Source organism: Protopterus annectens, chromosome 4.part0 (assembly GCF_019279795.1).
Source record: "Protopterus annectens isolate FY-2018-M chromosome 4.part0, PAN1.0, whole genome shotgun sequence".
NCBI classification, from domain to species: domain Eukaryota; kingdom Metazoa; phylum Chordata; order Ceratodontiformes; family Protopteridae; genus Protopterus; species Protopterus annectens.
The window spans coordinates 686,560,371-686,584,783 of NC_056733.1; the positions used below are offsets into that span (position 1 = coordinate 686,560,371).

Below are 24,413 nucleotides of genomic sequence, written 5' to 3' on the forward strand. Positions count from 1 at the left end.
AGTAGAGAAAAATGAAAACTTTAAATTTACAATATGGACATAACTGAAAGGCAGAAATATAACAGAAAATCTGGGCTCAGTGAAATAGTTATTATGCATTAATAAAAGACAAATTAAATTCTCTTTTATTGGTAAACTTAGGAAAAAATACTGGTAAACTGACAGTACTATTGATGTTGGATTTTAACACCACCTTTGGAAAAAAAGATGAGGTTATCCCACCAGGGAACAACATACTTAGACTAGACCGTAACACCAGGAAAGGTGGAGGAGTAGCAGTTCTGTTTAAAATCACTATAGATGTCACACTAGCCCTACAGCCCCCGGTTCAATAATGCAGAAGCCCTAATCAGCAAACTACAGCTTAACAAAAGTAAATCTATATTCATTGCTTGCATTTATATCCGCCCAGGCAACAATGCAAATACCCAAGAAGACTTCCTCCAATGGCTTTCCAACACATAGCCCCATGAAACTATGGTGTTAGGAGAGGTTAATATTGACTGGAAAAAGAAGTTATGTACCTACCATAACGTTCCATGTTAGTTGTCTTCTTCTCGCCTTCTTTCTTGCTGGTTGGGTTCGGAGCCGATCCTCGGCTCCGACTCGGCCATCTTCAAAAGCTTGAGAGCTGCATACTGGCTCGTGGCCTCCCCATATCCCATGATGTATGGCGCTACATACCCAGATCTCGTTTTGGTAAGTCTAACTGCAGACATAGTAGGATCCGATTGTGAAGGTTCCGTCAGGACTGCTAAGACAGAGAACACTCTCTTCGCAGCCTTGAAGCCAGAGGTCGAAGAAGCCAGAGAGAGGCTCTGATCTGAGAAAGCAGGTTTCTGAATCATTCCCACTCTCCGATCTGTCAGCACTGCCCTTAAAGAGGATGCCATACCCAAACTGTCCAGTGCCAAGCCACCAAGAAACAGAGATGGCTCTGAAAACTTCCGAGTTGGATGCTGCACTCCAGACTCGTCAGGCAGGCTTTGGCTCCAAGAGCTCTCCAGATCTGAAAGGATTGGAGGTATCCGAGGATACGGTGACGATAATGACAGCTCTGGACAACTGGGATCCTGTCACTATCCTATGACTCTAAGGCAACAGATGGTGTTAGAGGAGGAAATTGCATAAGGGTGTGGTGGAAGGTCAGGTAACCTGACCCAGAGGGTTAGGCATGGAGGGAAACCAATCTGCCCCAGTGCAGAGAGGATCTTCCTCACCACTCTCTCCACATTATCTTCTGTGAGACTTCTGGAAGAAAGAGTAGAATAAATGGAAGGGGATGCTGGCCTGTGCAAAAAAGGTGATTGAAGATGGTCAGGAACTGGGTCCACCAACGGAAAATATCTGGTCTGAGGACAATATAGAGTCTCTGAGAGTTCTGTCTGATCCAATGATTTTGTCTCTGATCTGATTTAGACCCGTAATGCTTGATTTAGATGTCGAAGGGTCCAAGGGAGCAGTTGGATCTTGAATTCTCATTTTTTTCTGATCTAGAGATGAGACCAGATGTTTAGTACTTCTATTCTGCAAAGAGTCTAGGAAGATTTGGACAAAGTGGAAGGCTTCGACTTTGGAGTCTGGGATATGGCTTCACCAAAACAGGAAGGAATGAGACCTTTCAATATTAATTTTTTACTCTGTGTTAAAGCTTATGGATATAATCCATGGCAAATTGAGTAGCCCTCCTGTAAGTGTAATGGACACATGCGGTACACACAAAGGGTGTGCGTATCTGAGAGAGGCAACTTATGCCCACATTTGGAGCGTTTCTTGAAACCCTCTGGTTTGTCAGTCATTATGCAGTATCTGAATCAACTAATAATAATTAAAAAGGCAATGAAAATCAGAAAAGGTAACCTTTTTTTTTTGTTAACAGGAAAGAAAAGGAGATAGAGGGATACCACCAATGGTATGAAGAGTTACGCAAAGTTGAAAGGGAAGGGAGATACTAACGATAGTAGCTAACAGTACCAAGTATGAAAAGGAAAAGGGGAAGAAAACAGTAGCAGCAGCAAAAAGGGAAGAAGTTACAACTATATAACTAAAGACACCAGTGAAGAAAAACAGGCAAAGGAATACCAACAATGGTATGCAAGAGTTTACGACAAAGTCGCACAGGCAAGGGAGAGAACAAAAGAAATATTAACCACAATAAACTAGAGACTAAAGACTAAAAACTAAAAACTAAACACTACTTAAAGGAAAGAATTCCGAACAAAAACTTTACTTATTTAATACAGCTTGAGAGAAACTGGTAGACCACATCTGTTAGATAGAAGTGGCAAATGAGATTTCAGGTAATTGGGTAAGTGCATTGTGGGTAAGGGAGAAGCTCGAGAGATTTGGTGGCTGCGGGCTTTAGCATCAGCTGAGTTGGATTGAACAGATCGGATCCAAACCCACTCATTGGGGACATAATGAAGACTGACAGTATCAGATCAAAAGTTCAACACACCATTTTGCACAGAGGAAGACACATATGTACATTCTTAATGCAGTTACCTAAATACTACATAACTTAACTATAATGATATAAGAAACCAAGACATATATTTTACTAAGCTATCTGAACATCTAGAGAGGAACATGTATTTACTGTTTACTACATTAGTAACAAAACCATGTACTATTTACAAGGCAGTGATTTGGGATGGATGAGTCAAATAACCTACAATTAACATACTCTACGTGCAAGAAACAAGCAACGTGCTGCATAAATGCAAGTGAATTATGATAAAAAGATGAAAGACATGTAGAGTGCGTACTCTGCAAAGAAAATGTTTCCGTCAGTATCCATAGTGCTAAGTGTGACCTGAAGATGTGAGCATAGGGCTCTGTAAATTGAATATTTACTGTTGTTTTGGCATATGGTAATGGGTTGATTATTTTTCTGCTCAAATTTGGCACTATTAAAAGCTGCACTGCAGTAACAATTACTGGTGAGAGTTTGATCAGTATAAATTACCTGAGGGTATACACTACTTAAGAGACTAAATAAAATGGTAAATAAGTGGAAAGAGTACAAGAGAATTAACAAGTTTCAAGATAACAAATTTAAGATGATGGTCAAATTTCAGCTAGTTTAGTGTCTTGAAACAGATTCAGTGATGGGTCCTGTAGCAGAGCTAGAGCTATATTTGAAAATTCTGTAATATGCCTGCTCAAGCTGAGAGCAGGTATCAGACTGCAATTTAGTGAAAAACATGGCAACTCAGTGTAAGCTAAGAAGAAGGAAACACCTTACATTACATGTTTTTGTCCATTACAACGATCTAAATTTCTAGTTAGTTAGAGCCACTACAATTCTGCTATGAATGTCACATTTCAAGTCATGATCAAAGGTTACATCAAAAAGTCTAGAAGCATTCACAAGCTTTGCACGGGAAGGGACTACGGCCAAAGTCTAAATGTCAGTATGCAGGAAGCTATAGTGGTTAAATGAGGAGAAGAGCATGACCTTATCTGCTCAGAAAGATACAAAAGTCTAGGAGGCAGAGCTAGTCAGTAGATGTTGAGAAGACTGTCAGAAGCAATGTATATGAAACACCTGAGTGCTGTGTAAGACTGGCATGTTTACTGTGGGGAAAGAATGCTACTAACAAGCATAGTAAAGAAGAAAGGTCTGAGGACAGATCCCTTTGATCACTAAGATAGAGTCGCAGAAGAAGTTACATAACAGAAGATGTCCTACCCATCATCCAAAACTGGGTGATCCTTCCAAGGGTAACTTAACATCTGTCTGGTGTACAATACCAAATGGCCTTCTTGATGATCTTTACATTTGGCATTTGACCTCAACCCCCAGTTGTAAGCATACATCATCAGACAGAGGAGTGTAGGATCTTCAGACTATATAGCCCCAGGAAAACCCTGGAGAAGGCCCAGGTAAAAACAGCACAAAAAGAAATGTGTCCAGGTAAAAGGGTTTGAAGGAGACTGCCCACCTTGGTCCGTAAAGCACATGAAAGATGGGGGAAGGAGGGAGGGATGCAATACTGCAACAGTGATCAGTAGGACAACTAGTGTTATGGTTAGGTTCTCACACAACTGCACTATGACCTTCCTTAGATCAGTGTTGTAGTATTCCAACACTTTTAGGTGATTTCCAACACTAACAGTTGTTGAAGGAGGTAGGATAAGGTAAAGCGGTGCTACCTTCTAGTCTTAACCGGACCGATGAAAGGAGGTTTCTAGATTTAGAAAATGCATCTAGTCTGTGCTGCTTGGTGAAAGTGTGTATAGAGGTCCAAGCAGTGAGTACTAGCAGTGTTTAATATTGTGCCTAAAGATACCTCTGAAGCACTAGGATTTAAAAATAATCAACAGAGAGATGTGTTCTTTTTGTTACCATATTCTGCCCCCACCCCAAGTGGAACATGTAGGTCAGAAGCTACTGGCATTTATACAGAAAAATAAAAGTATGAGATTCTTTTACAAATGTTAGCAGTAAAAAAGAATGCTTTCTGGCACTTCACTTCACTCTCTCCACCCAATCAGAAAACAATACTTACCCTATAAAACAAAATACATTTAGGAGCGATACCTACCACTGACTGAAACAAGAGCCAGAACCACCACATAAATAGTGAGAGGCTTCTCAGAAGCTTTGGCAAACTGACATACCAATGGACACAGAATTCTATACGAGCTATGAAATTAATCTAGGAGATCATAAAATGTAAAATAAGACATAACCATACATCCAGGCAAAGCACGTTCTTTTCCAAACACAGACTGTAGTGGACTGAAAAGAAAGCATTCTTAAAGATGATATCTAATGGTGTGAAACAAACTTCTATTTTTGTACAAAAAAAGTATTTGTGTGCATCCTTATGCATGCAAACACTGTTTTTATGTAAACCTAAAAGTTAATTTCAAAAAATTTTCTGAAAAAGTTAATTTAAAAAAATCCTACCAAATGAGGATGTCCAAGTGTCCCAAAAGCATTTAAAGCATTATTATTAATGTGCTGGCAAGAAGCATTTACTTTAATTGGGATTGCATAGTTCAATAAGCTTTTACAGCTTGTGTAAATAATTGTGAAGCAATTATACAATTGCCAACCTGTTAAATTACCATCAATCATTCACAGGGAAGGCCTACAACATGCCCATTCCTAACAAACTTTGGCAACCCCCAAAATACCGTATGTCTCTAAAAAAACTTAATAAGACCTGGAAATTTATCACTCTTGCAAAATTCTTTACATATCACTGTACACACACTGTTAAACAATGCCAACATTTTCTCTACCATGAAAATTATTATTACCGACGTTGGCTACTACTCTCTACAACATTCTCTTTGATAATTTCAGTCCCAAGCAGCCCTCAAACTACAATTTACCCTCTCTTCCTCCAATATCCTCTGGTCACAGTCCTCAGGTACGCATACAACTACGACTGCTTTTTCTCCAACCATATTTGAAAGAGGCTTTTCAAAATTGGAACCCCCAAAATTAAATACTTTCCTCTCATTTATTAAATCAGTGTCCACATACTCATTCAGAGAAGTCCTATTTTCTCATTAGCAGCTTTTTTAGCGAATGTATTATTCACTCCACCCATTACATGCACTAATTACCACATACGCATAAAAAAAATGAATTCATTAACAGTGCCTGCATTCATTTCATGTTTCTGTCTCTTACAAATAATCTCTGGTCAATGTAATTTCCTAAATGACAAAACCCACACATTAAAATGTAATCATCTGCAATACACTCCTAATTATCCTCTTCAATGTCCTGACTTCTACCTACTCCCAAGGTTTTCCAAATACTGGGATTTACAAGATGGCTGCACATTGAGTAACAGCTTAATTCCAGCTATCCCAGTGTGAAAACAGAAACTCAGCAGAGAAGGCCAGCAGACTTACGTTTATGGGTACATTTCAGTAACTGGCTAGTAAGTGAGATGCCAGGAAAAAAGAAATACAGAGGACCTGAAAAAAATCCTCTACAAAAAGTGAGGAAGAAACACTGACTGGGGAAAATTCTGCAGCTGTTCGGCAAAAAGCAGTGCAACCTCCAGACATGACTTCCAATAACCTACAAGATGATATAAGACAACTGCATACAGACCTGGTTAAAATAAACAAAACACTGACAGAGAATATCAATGCAAACAACAAAAGGCTGGAACAAATGGAAGACGTTTTAAACATGTATTCAGATGAAATGATAAAGCTGCAAAAGACAGAGGTTGAAATGAAGAAAAGGCTGGCTGAATGTGAGTCTGCTCAGGAGGAGATGATTCAAAAAATAATAGAACTAGAGAACAGAGCACCTAGGGAAAACACCAGAGAAACTGGAAGGAACAGACTGCATTAAATTTATGAAAGCACAAATAAGCAACTGGACTGGTATTCCACAGCAGGACTTATTAGTTGAACGGGCACATCATGTGCATGCTCCAAATCTAGCTATAAGAAAGCAACCTAGACCTTTAATAGCAAGGATGCAATCTTACCAGCAAAAATAGTTAATTTTGTCAAAACTGTGGCAAAAGGACAAAATACTAAAAGTAAGATACAGCAGTGTTTGTGGATAATGATTTACTCATTGTACACTAGGCAAAAGAGAAGTAAATTCATTCTTCTATTCAGAGAATGTTGAGGTGCAGGTGTGAGATTCAAACTGCTGTATCCAGCTGTCTTCAAGGTATTCTTCCTTGGAGGGACAAAATCATTTTCTGATAAAGTGCATGCTAAGGAGGAAATACAAAAGTTTGTCCAACAAAAACTGAACTCTGAAACAGAAGGATATTTGGCTTCTTGTTCCTCTGGTAATAAAGACTGCAGAGAGACTGCACCTGTGAAACTTTTTCTAGTATTTCAATGGAAAATGTTGGGACAGAAGGAAGGGAGCAAGACAGCTGACTAGAAAAATCAAGAGTACGTTGGAAATGAAGGAGAGACAGGATCTGGGTAATGAAGAACAGTAATAAAATCAGTAACAATGTGGGATTACAATGCAATACTTATATCTGCGAAATATGACAGAACAAGAATACCTGGAAATATTGGACTTATTCAAAATTTGTTTACTGAGTGGTGGACTCTAAAATATAAGCCCCACTTCATGTCATTAATGTTCAGAGAAATGCTTTATGGAGGGGTAGAGAGGGGAGAAGGCTAACTGTAAGTAAAGAAAGCACTTTCTTTTCTTAATAGTACTATATTTGTGTTGCATGGTTTTCTTTGCAAGCTATTTTTGGGTGTAATGGGGATTGTAAAGAGTGGTTGTTTTTATTTTTTTCCCCTCTTCTCTTTTTCTTCTTGTGCAGTTTTGAATGCAATGTAACAATAATAATAATAATAAAAAAAAAGGAAAAAGGGAGCCTGGTTAAGGGGGCATAAGAGAGTTCAAATTAATGTGATTTTTTCATTTTTGCAAGGGGAAATGACTGATTAAGGACCTTTGTTTTAGGATAGACAGCAAGTAAATGAAAAAGCATATTGAAAGGCTTCTTTTCTAGCACTTGCATGTATTCATACTAAGTAACATTTATGCAGCTTATATGCATGCCTCTATGGAAACAATTTGATAAACAGAAACTGGAGACAGTCTAGTGGAAGGGGATTGGCTGAGGGGAGAAAAGAGAAATTGACTAGGACATAATATTCCCTGAAAACAATTAGGAGTTTTTCCAGGTGTGATGGCTTTAAAGATAATATGTCTGTTAGCTTTTCTTCTATCACACCGTAAGCATTATATTGTTTTTAAGTTTTAGCTCTGTGGAGCTTTTCTCCCTGGGCCTCCACTGACAATGGACACTCTTTGGCTCAGTGGACCTTCCTGGGCAAGAAATGCAATAAATAAATAAATAATACAAAACCAGTTACACGAAGTAAAGTTCTTTCAGTTTTTTTTTAAATGCAATGGAGATACTAATATAAACAGGTGCTTTTCTTTTTCTTGTTCACCCTTCTCTCTTTTTCTTTGTTCAGTATTGAGAAATGTAGACACTGCAATGAAAAAAAAAATGAGGGGAGGAGGAGAAGGGCAGCAGAAGGGTCTGGTTAAGAGAGCATGACAAAAGAAAAAATCAGTGTGCTTTTTCACAATGCTTGCATAGGGAAATTACAGGGTAAAAACATAAGGAGTTATCCAGTAACAAGTGTATTACAAAGCATGTAAATGAAAAAGAATATTGAATATTGTGGGGCTTTTTCAGATAAACAAGGTACGCTTAGCAGTTTTGTGTCTGGTTTGCATGTCACTAGAAGACAATTTGACAAAGACAAATGGCTTGGAGAAAGGGTTTACTGAAAGCATTCAAGTGTTTTCGCAACTGGGAGAGTTATAAAGATATACAAAAATCAAAGAGCACTTACTAATACCACAGGCTGTACCATGCGTCTTAGCATGACTAACCTTTATTTTTGGTTAACTTTAGCTTGTCTGTGTAGCTATCAACTTAGAACTCATGTTCTTATTAGGAAGCAAAAACTCCCAATATATGAAGATGTACAAACTTTTGAGTGTTATTGTTAAGTTCATAGGTTTTAGGAAGGTTTTTTTCTTGGAGGGGGATTGTTTGTTTTGTTTGAAGGTTTTCAAAAAAAAACAAAATTTATGTAAGATGTGACATAGGCGCAAATGAATATGGCATGAAACAACTGTATAAAAGACCAACCAGATGTACAGTATATACATGTAATATAAAAGTTGGAATTAGACATTTAGCAAAAGAGCGGTTATATATAAAAGGTGGTAATAACTATATAAGAAAATGATGCTTTCTGTAATGTCTTTCAATCTGAATGGTCTTACAGATAAATATAAAAAAGGAGTAGTGAACTATATTAAAAAATGTAGAGTGGAAATAGATATGCTACAGGAGACACACCTGGAAAGAACTTTAACATGTGAATTTGATAAAGAAAGGTTTTCAAGATGGTTATTCAGTGGAATATCTGGGGCAAAGGAAAACAGGAGTACTTATATTAATTGCAAGAGGAGCTCCAATAGTGATAGAACAGGAAAAAGAAAAGAATGGAAGATACATACTACTAAGGGGCTACTGGCTAGGGAGGACTACACTGGCATGCATTTACATCTCCCCTAAAACTGCTATAATGGAGCTTAAGAAAATTCTGGGAGAAATAATCAGCTTTCAGCAAGGAAAATTACTTATAGCTGGAGACTGGAATTTGGTTTGCAACAGTGAAGATGTGTCTGGGGGCCTAGAAGGGAAAACATAACAAAGGAGGGTAGATTGTTGAAGAAATTTATGAAAATGTTTGGCATGGAAGATGTGAATTCAGTACTAGGAGTTCAGAGTGAATTTACATATTACTCACTGAGATACAAAAAAACTGGGCTAGGCTAGACAGATTTTATATCTCACAGGAACATGTGCATTTTATTGCAGGTCTTGAAATGCACCAAATAACTATTTCAAATCACGCACCAGTAATAACTAAAAAAAAAAAAATTGCAAGGTAATGAAATAAAAATGAGACAATGGCACTTTCCCACCTATCGGCTGAAAAGAGGAATTTAAGGGATGGATTGTAGAATTAATTCAGGCGCTACTAGAGAAGATAGAATTATCTTTTGAAAACATAACTACGGAGCGGGATAAAATTAAAGTGGAGTTTAAAACTAGGTTGGAAATAAAAGAAAGGGAGATATGGTTAAACAGTAACAAGAATTATTTAGACGGATTCACAAATGTTAAAGTATTGCAAAATAGGGGGAATCTCTCAAAACAAGAAAAGGAGCAAAGTACAGTTGTGTACACTTACCATAAATGTAGATGTTCAAGTGCATTCACTGTTGCAGTCATTACATTTGGGTTATCTGCTTGCAAGTAGCCCTCAGTCGGCCTGATTAACAAAGTCTTGGGTCCTGCGTCAGTTGCTGTCCCTTCTTCCATGACGTCAGGTCGTCAGGGGTATAAAACATGCAGCCGACGATTACATCAGTTTTTCTTGCCCCAGATGTCAGGTGCCCCCTAATGGGAAGCAATTAAATATAAAAGTACAAAGATATACCTCCAACAAAAAAGCAAATACACCAAAACAACTTTTAAGCATAGTAAAGGAAAGTAGAGGTATAGCCAAAAGAAGTTAGGGGGCGGGACGGAGGGTAACCAGGACTGCAACAGTGAATACACTCAAACATCTACATTTATGTTAAGTGTACAAAACTGTACTATGTTCTTCGTGTTTCACTGTTACAGTCATTACATTTGGGTGGATTCCAAAAGCTGTGGTTGGGAGGAAGAATTTAGATAGCATTAGGGCCAGTTATAAGGCCCTGCAAGACTGCAGTGGCAAAGCCAGCTCTGGATTTAGCGAAAATTGGAAAATAATAATGCTTGGTGAAACTATGTACAGAACTCCAGGTAGCAGCTTCTAGGATGTCCCAGGTAGGGACGCCTCTGAGAAAGGCTGTAGAGGTAGATGCAGCCCTGGTGGAGTGAGGTCTGATCCCCTGGGGGATAGGTTTTCCATGGTGCTTATAGTAGAAATGAATGCAATGGCTTATCCATTTAGAAATGGTTTGCTTTGAAATAGCCTTCCCCTCTGCCCCTGCAGCAAATACCACCAGCAGTTGTTCAGATTTCCTTAGAGGTTTTGTCCTGTCCAAGTAGAATCTAAGTTTTCTGTGCACATCTAAGGAATGCAGTATCCATTTCCCTTTATTCTGTGGATTGGGAAAGAAGGCTGGCAAATGAATGGACTGATTAAGAGCCACACTGGATACCACCTTGGGCATGAAGGATGGACTGGTTCTGAGGGACACCCTGTCCGCATGAAAGATGATGAAAGGCTCCACTGCCATAACAGCCTGTAATTCAGAAACCATTCTAGATTAAGTGATTGCTAAAAGGAAAGCTGTTTTCCAAGAAATACATTTTAAGTCTGCGGTAGCAGCTGGCTAGAAAGGAGGTAGATTGAGTTTCTCCAAGACAAAGTTAAGGTGCCAAGCTGGGGATGGAGCTCTCCTGGGTAGTCTCAAATTTTTGGCCCCTCTGAGGAACTGCTTGAGCAGTGGATGAGAGAAGAGGGTAGATTCTGTGTTATAACGAGCTGAAATGGCTGAAGTGTGGATTTTAATGGTGGAAAAAGACAGGCCCTTGTGAAGCATCTCAGTTAAGTATTGTAAAATCTATGGTAAATTGGGCGCTGCTGTGCTCATCCCTTGAGATTGGTTCCAGGCACAGAACCTTTTCCATTTTTCAGCATAAGATTTTCTAGTAATAGGCCTCCTTGCCTCTAAAATGATATTCATCACAGGTTTGCTGCGGGAGGGTAAAGGAGAGATTAAGTAATTAGCCAGGCTGCAAGGTTCAGTGTTAGAAGCTGAGGGTGCAGAATTTGGTTCTCCTGCTGAGACAGCAGGGAAGGAGTTTGAGGCAGGTACCATGGAGATAACCGTGACACACTGCACAGGAGGGGGGTACCAGTGTTGGCGCGGCCAGTCTGGAGCAATCAAAATCATCCTTGGTTTGTCCTGTTTGATTTTTAGTAGTACTTTGGAGAGCAGAGACAGAGGGCGGAAGGCATAGACTGATAGGTTTTTCCAGCTGAAGGACAGAGCATCCACTTTCCAGGCTTGTTTGTGGGGAGTCCTTGTGCAAAATTTGTCCAACTGGTAGTTCTAGGGAGAGGCAAACAGGTCTATATCTGGGCTCCCCCATTTGCTTGTCAACATGTTGAAAATCCTTGGTTCCAGTTTCCAATTCTGTGGGTCCATGAGGTTTCTGCTTAGTCCATCTGCCAGTGTATTTAATTTTCCTGGCAGGAATTGAGCTTGTAGGTGCACTTGGTAGCTCAAGGCTGTGCTCCACAATGCCAAGGCTAGTCTGCAGACGGGGTACGAATGTGTACCCCCCTGCTTGTTTATGTACCACATAACAGTGGTGTTGTCTGTCTTTACCATTAGTCGTCCTGGAAGAATGTGGTCCTTGAAGGCTGTCAGAGCATTCTGTACAGCTAACATTTCTTTTTGATTGATATGCAGGTGCATTTGACTTGGGTTCCATTTGCCCTGGATGCACTTGCCTGCCAGGTGAGCCCCCCCAATCATAGCCTGATGCGTCTGTTGTTAGGGTTTGGGTGGCAGGGGCTGGTGTGAAAAATAGTTCCTTGTTTTGGTGGCAGGCCTCTGCCCACCAAAGGAACTCTAGGCGTAGGCAAGGTATGATATGATTCATTGTTTCTAGGTCTTGAGAATGTTGACACCATAGGCTTTTTAGATACCACTGTAGTTTCCTCATATGCAGTCTTGCATATGGAATTAGAAAAATGCAGGAGGCCATGAACCCCAAGGCTTGCAGTATTTGTCTTGCAGATAGCAGGGTTTTTGTGGCCACTTCTTTGAAGTAGGTTGTCAAATGAATTTGTTTCTCTGGCGTGAGGTAAGCCATCTGGGAAGTTGTATTCGAGCTTGCGCCCAGGAATATAATTTGTTGACAGGGTACCAGGTGTGATTTCTTTTCATTTATGGTGTATCCCAGACAAGTTAGAACCCTTTGTACAAAGGCCAGATGATTCAAAAGTATGTCCTGGCTTTCTGCCTGAATTAGACAATCGTCTAGGTATGGGTATATTTGAATATTTATTTGCCTGCAAAATGAATTAACTGGCGCTAGGCACTTTGTGAATACCATGGACGCAGTAGATAAGCCAAAGGGCAGTGCAGAGAACTGATAGTGCGTGTAGCCTGCTTTGAAGCATAGGTATCTTCTGCAAGATTCCCTGATTGGGATGTGCAGGTATGCGTCTTTTAAATCTAGTGTTGCCACCAGGCATATTTGCCTAGCATAGGAAGTAATTGGTGAAGAGTCAGCATCTTGAATTTTGGAATCTCCAAAAAGGTGTTTAAAGTAGACAGCTCCAGGATACGACACCATGAATTGTCTTTTCTGGGTACCAGGAAAAGTCTCAAGTAGAAACCTTGTCCCTTTTCCTTTTCTGGTACCAGTTGAATAGCCCCCATGCTTAAGAGAGAAAGTACTTGTTTTTGGGCCTCTGCCCACTGATTTTGGGGTAGGTCCGGCCACCCCGCTTGGTGTTGGCAACATGTGGAAGTGAAATCTGTATCCCTGGGACACTATATTTAAAACCCATTTGTCCTGGGTAATGAGTTCCCAATTCTTTGCATGAAGAGCAATCTTTCCCCCCAAAGGGGCAGCCAGTTGATAAGTGCTTGGAAATTTTAAAAGGAAGTCATTGAGACAGTTTACCATAAGGGGGAGTCTTATTACTCTCAGATTTGGAAGTGGAGGCCCCCCACTGCTTAGTTCTGTGTGTCTCTGGCACTGAAACATGGGGTTTTTGCTGTGTCTGGGTTTGGCTTGAGAAGACCTGGAAGGGGCTGGAAAGGACCAATTCTTAGAGGGTCAGTGCCTACTAAATCTAGGAGGCTGAACTTGTAAAAAATCATTAACAGTTTGCATAGATTTAGCTTTATCTTCCATCTTTTTAAGAACTTCCTCAGCCTTGTTGCCAAACAGGCGGTCCTGATTTAAAGGAGCATCCAACAATTTAGCTTTAACATGATCAGGCAAAGATTGCTCCTTAAGCCAAGCATACCTTCTGAGCACAGACCCAGTAACAGCAGCCCTGCAAGAGGCCTCTAATGAATCAAAACCACATTGCAAAGTATGTTTTCCAACTTGTTCAGCAGAATGCATTAAATCCTGTAATTCTTTATTTTCCACACAGTCAGGAATCAACATCATTTTCTGTTTAAGCAGTCCAATAACATGTTGCTGATACTTTAACATATGAAACTGGCAGTTTAAAGCCCTAATGGCCAAGGTTGCAGAAGTGTAAACCTTCTTACCCCATCTATCCAGCACCCTGGAGTCTCTATAAGAAGGGGTAGGATTTTTAGCAGTAGAAGCCTTAATGCCCTTGGGCCCCTATGAAATAGTCTCTGGATCTGCAATAGGATTTTTAAAAAGGAAATTGTGGGACTCAGGGACCCTGTAGTACATGTCAGGTTTTCTGGGAGCAGGAGGCATGGAATCAGGGGCCAAACTAGATTCTGAAAAAGCATCATCAACAATGTCTAGTACAGGAGGAATAGCTAAAGGCCTACACTGAGGTAGGAAAAGGAAATCCCTAAGCCTCTTTTTTGAATCAGAAAAATCCTGGCTTTCCCAGTAGATATGCTCCCTTACAGTATGTAAGGTTTCCCCGAAAGAAAAATCCTCAGGAGGGGAAGCAGAGGGAATAGAGTCCTCTGCATCAGAATCTTCATAAGTAGATACGGGCAAATCCAGATCATCAGAAGAATCAGAAAACACAGAATCCTGATCAGAAGATTCATAATCAACTTCAGTCCTAGGCCTCTTAGAAGGGGGGGGGGGGGTTGGCTACCCCTGATTACAGTTATTAAATCTTCAGCCATTCTTATCATTTGTTTTTTAGGCATAGAGGCCTGAACATGTGGCCTGGGCATTGTTTTTTTAGGCATGGATCGAGATTTAGGCCTAAGTAAAGAAGGAGGCATCGGTTTAATATGCAAGTCTGTAGGCCTGAATACACCCTCAGAAGCCGGTGCCTGCACAGCGACTCCGGACCCATCCAAGGTAGAGACATCCATGGGTTCCACAGTTGAAGCATCTCGCGGCATACCGGACACTGAATGGGTCTCAGTAGAGACCTGCGAATCAGAAGTAGCAGGTATCAGGGGCTGCGAAAGTGCCTCACTGAGTACCGGCAAACTGGTGACTGGCTTAGGAGAAGTGTCGTCGGCAGTATTGGACCTTGGCGGCCTGTCTCTGTCTTTATCTTTGCGTTTTTTCGGAATCCCAGTAGTCGGATGGCTAACCGACAACATTTCTGGATAAACCGAGAACCAAAATATTTAGAGGTGAAAATATACCGATGACGGATAGTGTGCTGATTAAATAAAGCACAAAACCGGCAGCAAGGTACGTCATGGTCAGGGCCTAGGCAAGGAATACAGTACGAATGAAAATCTTTATGAGGTATTTGCTTTCCACAGGTAATGCAATTATTAACTTTTACTGACATCGGTAAGGAGTAAGAAAAAGTTTCCCCAAAGGGGTACTTAGCTTTAGTTGAAGACTTCAGTTCTGAAACTCGAAAACGAAAATTTCAGGAGTTGGCCGACCAGCACTTGCGAACTGCTTCGGCTTTGGGCACCACACGGCAAGAAAGACTGATGTAATGGCGTTGGCTGCATGTTTTATACCCCTGACGACCTCACGTCATAGAAGAAGGGACAGCAACCGACGCAGGACCCAAGACTTTGTTAATCAGACCGACTGAGGTCTACCTGCAAGGAGATAACCCAAATGTAATGACTGCAACAGTGAAACACAAATAACATCTGCAGAAGGCTAAACAGAAAATAAGGGATTACCTCAATAATATGCATGAGTTTATAAAGACTGCTGTTAGGCAACTGTTTTTTGATAATAATCCTACAGCACAAAAACTTTTAGCGCAACAACTCAGGCAACAGAAAGTGGAAGGGCAGTCACCAATCTTAGGGAGCCTATAACAAGAAAGATAACAACAGACCCTGTAGAAGTATTAGAAAAAATATTCTGGAATTTTTATGAAAATGTCTATAAAGCAGAGAAATATGGAAAGGTACAAATGGAAATGTTTATGGAAGAATTAAATATGCCAAAGTTAGAGGTAGATGAGGCTCAATTACTAATAGTGAGGATAGGAAGGGATGAGATAAAAATGGCTATATATAACCAATCTACAGGAAAGTCCCCTGAATAGATTGTTTCCCTCCTAACCTCCACAGGAATACCAACTGATAAAGATCTGGAAGGTTTTGGTTAACAGTATTTTAAGAGAAGTACCAGCATCCTGGAAGAAGGTGGTGGCAATGGTAATACCTAAACAGGGTAAAGAGCCATCGGATCCAGCTTCATACAGGCCCATTTCAATACTAAACCATGATTATAAAAGTGTGTATGTCTATAATGGCTAAAAGAATGGCAAAGTGATACCAAAATTGACAGATATGGATCAGTGTGGTTTTGTGGAGGGGAGGCAAACATTTGACAATATTAACAGAATGCTGAAGATCCAGAGGGAAGCAGAATTTAAGGCAGTACCACTTTTATTAGTGGGTCTTGATGCAGAGAAAGCATTTGACAGAGTAGACTGGGACTTCATGAGCAGGGCAATAGAAGCATTTTCTTTCCCTGATACAATTACAAGATTGATTAGAAGAATATATCAGGGATCGGAGGCATGAATTAAAGTGGGTGGGGTCCTCTCCAATAATTTCTGCTTGACTAGGGGAACCAGGCAGGGTTGTCCTCTTTCCCCTTTGTTGTTTGCATTATATTTGGAACCATTGGCGCAAAAAATACGGGTCTCAGAAATTCAAGGATATAATTGGTATGGTAGTCAGGAAAAGCTAGCTCTATTTGCAAATGATATTTTACTCTTAACAAAACCAGAAAGGGACATTACAGTGTTGCGGAAAATTTTAAGACAGTTTCAAATCTTCTCTGGATAAAAATTAATGAAGCTAAAACAAAGGCAATAGCGATAAATTATGTACCCACACACAAATTGGTCCAACAATATCCATATTTATGGGGACAAGATAAAATTAAGTATTTAGGAGTATGGATTAGAAATGACTCTGGTGGCAGCTAAGGATATGTAGGAAGAGACTAAACAGAAGATAATACAAAAATTTAAAAACTGGAAGTTTTGTTATATGGATATGGATACTAAGAAACATTAAATGTTAAAATGTTTTTAGTCCATTTAGTCTTATACACAGGCCAGGCATACTTTTAGCAACCAAAAGAATTGTAGATAGCAATTAAAAAAAGAGTTGAAAGATTTTATCTGGAAAGGGACAACAGCAAGGGTCAAGTGGGATAAGCTGATTCTACCAACAGAAAGTACAGTTGTGTACTTATCATAAATGTAGATGTTCAAGTGTATTCACTGTTGCAGTCATTACAATTGGGGTTATCCTGCTGGCAGGCTACCCGCAGTCGGCCTGAATTTCAAAGTCTAGGTCCGAAGTCGGTTGCTGTCGCCTCCTCCCTGATGTCAGTGCGCCAGGGGTATAAAAGATGCAGCCAACACCATTTTCTTCAGTTTTTCTTGCCCCAGATGTCAGGTGCCCCCAAAAGGGAAGGCTAAAAATATGTCAATAAAGCATGCATGCACCAAGGTAAACTTTTCCTTCATCTACAAGCAAATACACCACATAGGTTGTATAAAATAGAGAAGTACAGATAAGTTCCAGAAAAGATAAGGGGGATGGTGGGAGGGTAACCTGGACTGCAACAGTGAATACACTCGAACATCTACATTTATGGTAAGTACACAACTGTACTATGTTCATCGTGTTTCACTGTTGCAGTCATTACAGTTGGGTTTAATGATCCAAAGCTAAGGTTGGGAGGCTGGAGCTAAATAGGATTAAGAGCGGCTATGAGGCCCTGCAGAACTGCAGTGGCAAAGCCTATCCTGGATTTAGAGTAGAATGGTAAGTGATAGTGCTTTGTAAAAGTGTGCACTGAACTCCAGGTTGCAGCCTCTAAAATGTCTTTGGTTGGTACTCCTCTAAGGAAGGCTGCTGAAGTGGCTGCTGCTCTGGTTGAATGTGGTCTAATGCCCTTACGCACTGATTTGCCATGTTGTGAATAGCAGAAACGAATGCAGTGGCCTATCCACTTTGAAATAGTCTGCTTTGAGATAGCCTTTCCTTGAGATCCTGCAGCATATGCCACTAGTAATTGCTCAGTCTTTCTGAAAGCTTTGGTTCTGTCCAAGCAGAAGTGCAGCTGTCTGTGTATGTCCAAAGAATGCAGAAGTCTCTCCCCCTTATTCTGTGGATTTGGGTAAAAAGTAGGCAAATGAACAGTTTGGTTAAGGGCCACACTGGACACTACCTTAGGCATAAATGTTGGGTTTGTACTCAGAGAAACCCTATCTGGATGGAAAATGATAAAAGGTTCCACAGCCATGAGTGCCTGTAGCTCTGAGACTCGTCTTGCAGAGGTTATTGCTAGGAGCAGAGCTGTTTTCCATGACAAAAAAATTATATCAGCTGAAGAGGCTGGCTCAAAAGGAGGCAGGGTGAGTTTTTCCAAGACATAATTGAGGTCCCATGCAGGAATTGATCTCCTTGGAGGCCTTAAGTTTTTGGCTCCTCTGAGGTACTGCTTTAATAAAGGATGAGGAAAAAATAGGTGGCGCTCTGTATTGTAATGAGCTGAAATGGCAGAGGCATGAATCTTAATTGATGAAAAGGATAGGCCTTTGTCCAGCTTCTCAGTTAAATATTGCAAAATCTGAGGAATATTTGGTACAGTCGTGTCAATACCTTGTGCCTGGTTCCAAGCACAGAATCTCTTCCATTTTTCAGCTTAAGATTTTCTGGTACTAGGCCTCCTGGCCTCCAAAACAACATCCATCACCGCTTTAGAGAGGGGTGTGTTTTGAATGACTACAGTATCCGCCATGTTGCCAGATTTAAGGTCTTGAGTTGGCTGTGCAGGATCTGATTGTTGTGTTGGGACAGTAAGTGAGGAAGTTGAGGTAATGTCCAGGCTGGGTATTGAGACAAGTTCCATAGGATTGGGTACCAGTGCTGGCGGGGCCAGTCTGGGGCAATCAGTATCATTTTTGGCTTCTCTTGTCTGACTTTTAGGAGAACCTTGGGGAGGAGTGGAGGAAAGGCATAGACTGTTAAGTTTTTCAAGCTGAAAGATAGAGCATCCACTTTCCATGCTTGCATGTGATAAGTCCTTGTGCAGAATCACATTAGTTGGCAGTTGTGAGGGGAGGCAAACAGATCTATGTCCGGGCATCCCCAATTCCTTGTTATCATGCTGAAGACTTGCGGATCCAATTTCCACTCGTGGGGATCTATGAGGTTTCTGCTTAGTTCGTCTGCCAGAGTATTCATCTTTCCTGGCAGGAATTGTGCCTGCAGATGTACTTGGTAAGTCAATGCTGTGTCCCACAAATTCATGGCTAGTCTGCATAGGGGGTAGGAATGAATGCCTCCCTGCTTGTTTATGTACCACATGACTGTAGTATTGTCCGTCTTTATCAGTAGTTGTCCCGGATGAAGTAGATCCTTGAAGGTTGTCAGGGCATTCTGAACAGCTAGCATCTCTTTTTGGTTGATATGTAGATGCATTTGGCTTGCGGACCATGTGCCCTGAATACATCTTCCTGCCATGTGGGCCCCCCCAGGCATAATCTGATGCATCTGTTGTTAATATCTGCCTGGCTGTGGGTAAAGCGAATGGCTGTCCCTTGTTGTGGTGACAGGCCTTTGCCCACCATCGAAACTCCTGTTGCAGGGCAGGGAATGAGTTTAATTATTGTTTCCAGGCTGTGGCAATGTTGAGTCCAAACACTTTTTAGATACCATTGAAGTTTCCTCATATGCAGTCTTGCGTATGGAATTAGCAGATTGCAGGATGCCATGAAGCCCAAAGCCTGCAGAATTTTTCTTGCAGATAACTGGGTCTTCGTTGCCAACATTTTGAAATAAGTAGTCAGTTGCCTTTGTTTGTCTGGCGTGAGATAAGCCATCTGGGCAGTTGTATTTAAGCATGCACCCAGGAATATTATCTCTTGAGAGGGTACTAGTTTTGATTTCTTTCTGTTTACTGTGTACCCTAGGCATGTTAGTAATCATTTTACAAATGCCAGATGCTGTAGTAGAATGTCCTTGTTCTCTGCTTGAAAAAGGCAGTCGTCCAAGTAAGGATATATTTGTATTCCTCTTTGTCTGCAAAATGCAATTACTGGAGCCAGGCATTTTGCAAAGACCCTGGGTGCAGTAGATAAGCCAAAGGGCAGTGCAGAGAATTGGTAGTGCATTGAGCCAGCTATGAATCTGAGGTACCTTCTGCATGACTGTCTGATTAGGACATGCAGGTATGCCTTTTTTAGGTCTAAAGTCACAAGCCAAGCCTTCTTGCCCAGCATGGGCAGAAGCTGCTGCAGAGTCAACATTTTGAATCTTGGAATATCCAGGTATGTGTTTAGAATAGATAGGTCCAGTATTGGTCTCCAGGCTTTGTCCTTTCTGGGCACCAAGAACAGTCTTGAGTAAAATCCTTGTCCCTGCTCTTGCTGTGGTACTTGCTGAATGGCCCTCATGTCCATGAGGGATAACACTTGCTTTTGTGCCTCTGCCCATTGATTTTTTGGCAGGTCTGGCAAACCGTTTGCCCTTGGCAGGGTGTGAAAGTGAAACCTGTAGCCTTGTGACATTATATCCAAGACCAATTTGTCCTGGGTTATTACGTGCCAATTTTGAGTAAAAAGTGCTAGTTTTCCCCCTAAACGTGCTGCCAGAAGGTAAGTGCTTGGCGCAGGCAGGGGGAAGTCATTGGGACTGTTTTCTGTATGGCTGTGATTTGTCTTCTCCGCTTTTGGAGGTAGAAGCACCCCATTGTTTAGACCTGTGTGATCCTTGGGGCTGGGATCTGCCTCTAGGGAGTCTGTATCTGCCTCTTTGTGGTCTGTCTGACACTGGAAAAGGCCACTTCTTTGTAGGCCAGTGCCTGCTAAATCTTGGAGGCTGTACCTGTAAGAAATCCTTGACTGTTTGCATAGATTTAGCTTTGTCCTCCATTTTCTTCAACACCTCTTCTGCTTTAACACCAAACAAGGTATCATGCTGTAATGGAGCATCTAATAATTTTCTTTTAACATGATCAGGCAGATTCTGTTCCTTTAACCAAGCATGCCTCCGAATGACAGAACCCGTAACAGCGGCCCTGCAGGAGGCTTCCAGAGAATCAAAACCACATTGCAAAGTATGCTTTCCCACTTGTTCAGCTGCATGCAATAAATCCTGCATTTCTTTGTTTTCTGCACATTCAGAATTTATCAACATTTTCTGTTTAAGCAGTGACATAATATATTGCTGATATTTAAGCATATGAAACTGATAATTTAAAGCCCTTATAGCTAAGGTAGCAGAAGTGTAAATCTTTTTTTCCCATCTGTCCAGTGCCCTAGAATCCCTATCAGAGGGGGTAGGGTTTTATGCAGTGGAAGCCTTGACCCCTTTGGGACCTTGAGAGATAGTTTCTGGGTCAGCAGCAGGGTTCTTAAAAAGAAATGTATGTGATTCAGGAACCCTGAAGTATCTGTCTGGCTTAACAAGAGCTGAAGGTAAAGAGTCAGGAGTCAGACTGGACTCTGAAAAACATCATCTACAATGTCTAGAACAGGTGGAATAGCAAGGGGCCTGTGCTGAGGTAGTAAAAGGAAGTCTCTGAGCCTTTTCTTAGATTCTGAATAATCTTGGCTCTCCCAGTGGAAATGCTCCCTCATGGTATGCAGAGTTTCCCCAAAAGAGTAATCCTCAGGAGGAGAGGCTGAAGGGATAGATTCTTCAGCATCAGAATCCTCATAGGGAAGAATAGAGTATCCCTGATCAGAAGAGGAATCAGAAGAAATGGAAACCTGATCTGAAGAGTCATATTCTGTCTCTTGCCTAGGCCTCTTATCAGGAGGGGTTGGGAACCCCTTAAAAAGTAATTAGGTCTTTGGCCATTTTGAGCATCTGTTTTTTAGGCATGGAGGCCTGTCCAAGGGGCTGTTGTACTTGTTTCTTTGTCTTTAGAGATGCTTTAGTCTTTGCCTTTGAAGCTGAAGTCGTTTTAACATATAACTGTGTAAGCCTGAAAACATCCTCAGAAGCCGATGCCTGCTCAGCGGCTCTGGACCAATCTGAGGGAATAGTTTCCGAGGTTCCAATACCTTGAGTTTCCAGCGGCCTAGTCGGCTCCACGTGGGAGTCAGAAGAGGTCTGTGGGTCTAAAGTAGCGGGCATCAGGGGCTGTGAAAGCACATCACTGAGAATCAGCGACTGGCTTAAAAGAAGCGTCATCAGTTTTCGACCTCGGATGCCTGTCCTTTTCTTTTTCTTTGTGTTTCTTTTGAATTGCAGTAGTCAGATGGCTATCTGACGACATCTTGTAATTAAATCTTCTGCCAAAATAGTGAAATGCAAAATCGTACCCACACAATAGTATGTTGGTCAAATCTAGCACAAAACTGACAATTAGCAACGTTGTGATCAGGGCCTAGGCAAGGAATACAGTAAGAATGGAAGTCCTTAGGAGGTATTTGCTTCCCACAAGAAATAAAATTATTGACTTTTTCTGACATCGGTCTGGAGCAAGAAAAAAGTTTCCCCCAACGGGGTACTTAGCTTTTAATGAAGACTTCGGATCTGAAATTCGAACACGAAAATCTCAGGTGTTGGCCGACGGGCACTTGCAAACTGCCTTTGCTTCGGGCACCGCATGGCAAGAAAGACTGAAGAAAATGGTGTAGGCTGCATCTTTTATACCCCTGGCGCACTGACGTCAGGGAGGAGGCAAGAGCAACCGATGCCGGACCTAGACTTTGGAATTCAGGCCGACTGCGGGTAGCCTGCCAGCAGGATAACCCCAATTGTAATGACTGCAACAGTGAAACACAATGAACATCAAGGCGGACTAGGATTACTTAATTTTAGGGGGTATTTTAGAACAACACAGTTAAGGCTCTTATACATAGTACAAGCAGAAAGCTATAATTCAAAGTAGAAAGGAATGATGCTGACACAGGGAGGAAGCTCAAGAAATAAGGAAATATAAAAATAAGGAATAAGGAGAGATTGTGAGTTTGGATGCAGACTCTTAAGGAGAACAACCAAAATCATACATAATATTTTATTCATAAAATAGCAGGAAGTATTCTAAGAACCAAGCCAGCATAAAAATGGGGAAAAGAGATTTTGCCAATAGGGATGACTGTGTGAAGAGATGGGACCAAGGACAGAACCTTGTGGTACACCAGTGCTGACTTGGAGGTAAGGAAAGAGCATGAAGTATCATTTTACTGACTGATACCTATTGGACAGGTAGTTTTTGAACCACAGAAGGGTGGAGTGAGAGAGACCTAGTGAGGACATTTGAAGATGAAGCTTGCTGTGATAAAATGTGTCGAAGGCTTCAGACAAGTCTAAAATATGGATGGTTCCCAATCCATAAGATACAAACATCATCCAGGAATCTAGTATATAAATGGCATTAGTTAAGATGAATTTATGATGCACTTTTGTTCCCATATATATAACACTACATTAGCAAAATGGGGACACGGGCTGCCCCCATATCAAATCTTTGTTTTGTTAAAACATTTCCCCTTCAAAACAAACAAAAGTGTTGTTTAAAATTGCCTCCATAAAACCACATAAAATTCTAATGTGACTTTGAGTCAAAAAGTCACAATGAATTACAGCTTGCTCATACCGTAACAACCCCTGGGTGTGTGGAATTGTGGTTTATAAGTCAACCACATCAAGCATAACAAATAATATGTCCTCCCTGTATGAGACATTGCTTAGTCTGCTCAAAAAATCTCAGAAGTCCATAAGAATATGGGTGTGGTATTTTTTTTACAAAAGGTTTTAATTTTCTCTCCATATATATCTGTATACACACACGCACATATATGTATATATATATGTATATATATATATATATATATATATATATATATATATATATATATATATATATATATATATATAACCTCTATCAGACACAATTAAAAGGAGGGGAGGATTGTTAACATCCTTATTGATTTTAGGAATGTCAAAGATGGCAGGAATATGGGAATGCTTCATAGACAAAAAGTTAAAAGTCTCTATATTGATTACCTGCTGTAAACCCAAGTTTTCCAATAACAAATCTAATGTCTTATATGTTATATGTGCCTCACTTCTAGAGACTGTTGAATAAGTGTCCCCAGAATATAAGGCATTTATCATCTTCCCTATGTAACCAATGGTGTCCACAATACCCAATTCCTTGTCTGGTTTCATAATACATATATCTTTATTGGTTCAGCTGATGGTGAGAGGGGTGGAGTGCAAACCCATGACCAAGGTGAGTTGGTTGGATAACTAACGCGAATGGCGAGTTGCTTGACCCAATCAATCTCCTCAGACCCCACTGGTTCACCTGAGCACATTGAGTCCCTTCTTATTTCTGAAAACTAGTAAGCTCTATATGGTGATTTTAACAAAAGACATAATGGTGGCAGGTCTACATGAATGAAAACTGTCGATAAAAAAAGTTATGTACTTACCATAAAGTTCCATCTGTGTTGTCAATCTTCATTCTTCCTCAAAGAGTGGGTTCGGATCCAATCCATCGGATCCGACTCAGCTAATGCTAAAGCTCGCACCCACCAAATCTCTCGAGTTGATCCTTTACTGACAATGCACCTACCCAATAACCTCAGATCTTGTTTGCTGCTACATTAGTGTAAGAAGATTAAGAGAATTCGAAGAGCCATATCCAGAGTCATATATATATATACATATATATATATATATATATATATATATATATATATATATATATATATATATACACACACACACACACACA

General features: G+C 40.7%; 1 protein-coding gene across 1 annotated transcript in view; it reads right to left on the reverse strand.

The window, feature by feature from the left end:
- CAMKK2 (calcium/calmodulin dependent protein kinase kinase 2) overlaps positions 1 to 24,413 on the reverse strand; it is a 1,901,640-nt gene that overhangs the window by 745,544 nt on the left and 1,131,683 nt on the right. The window lies entirely within an intron of this gene.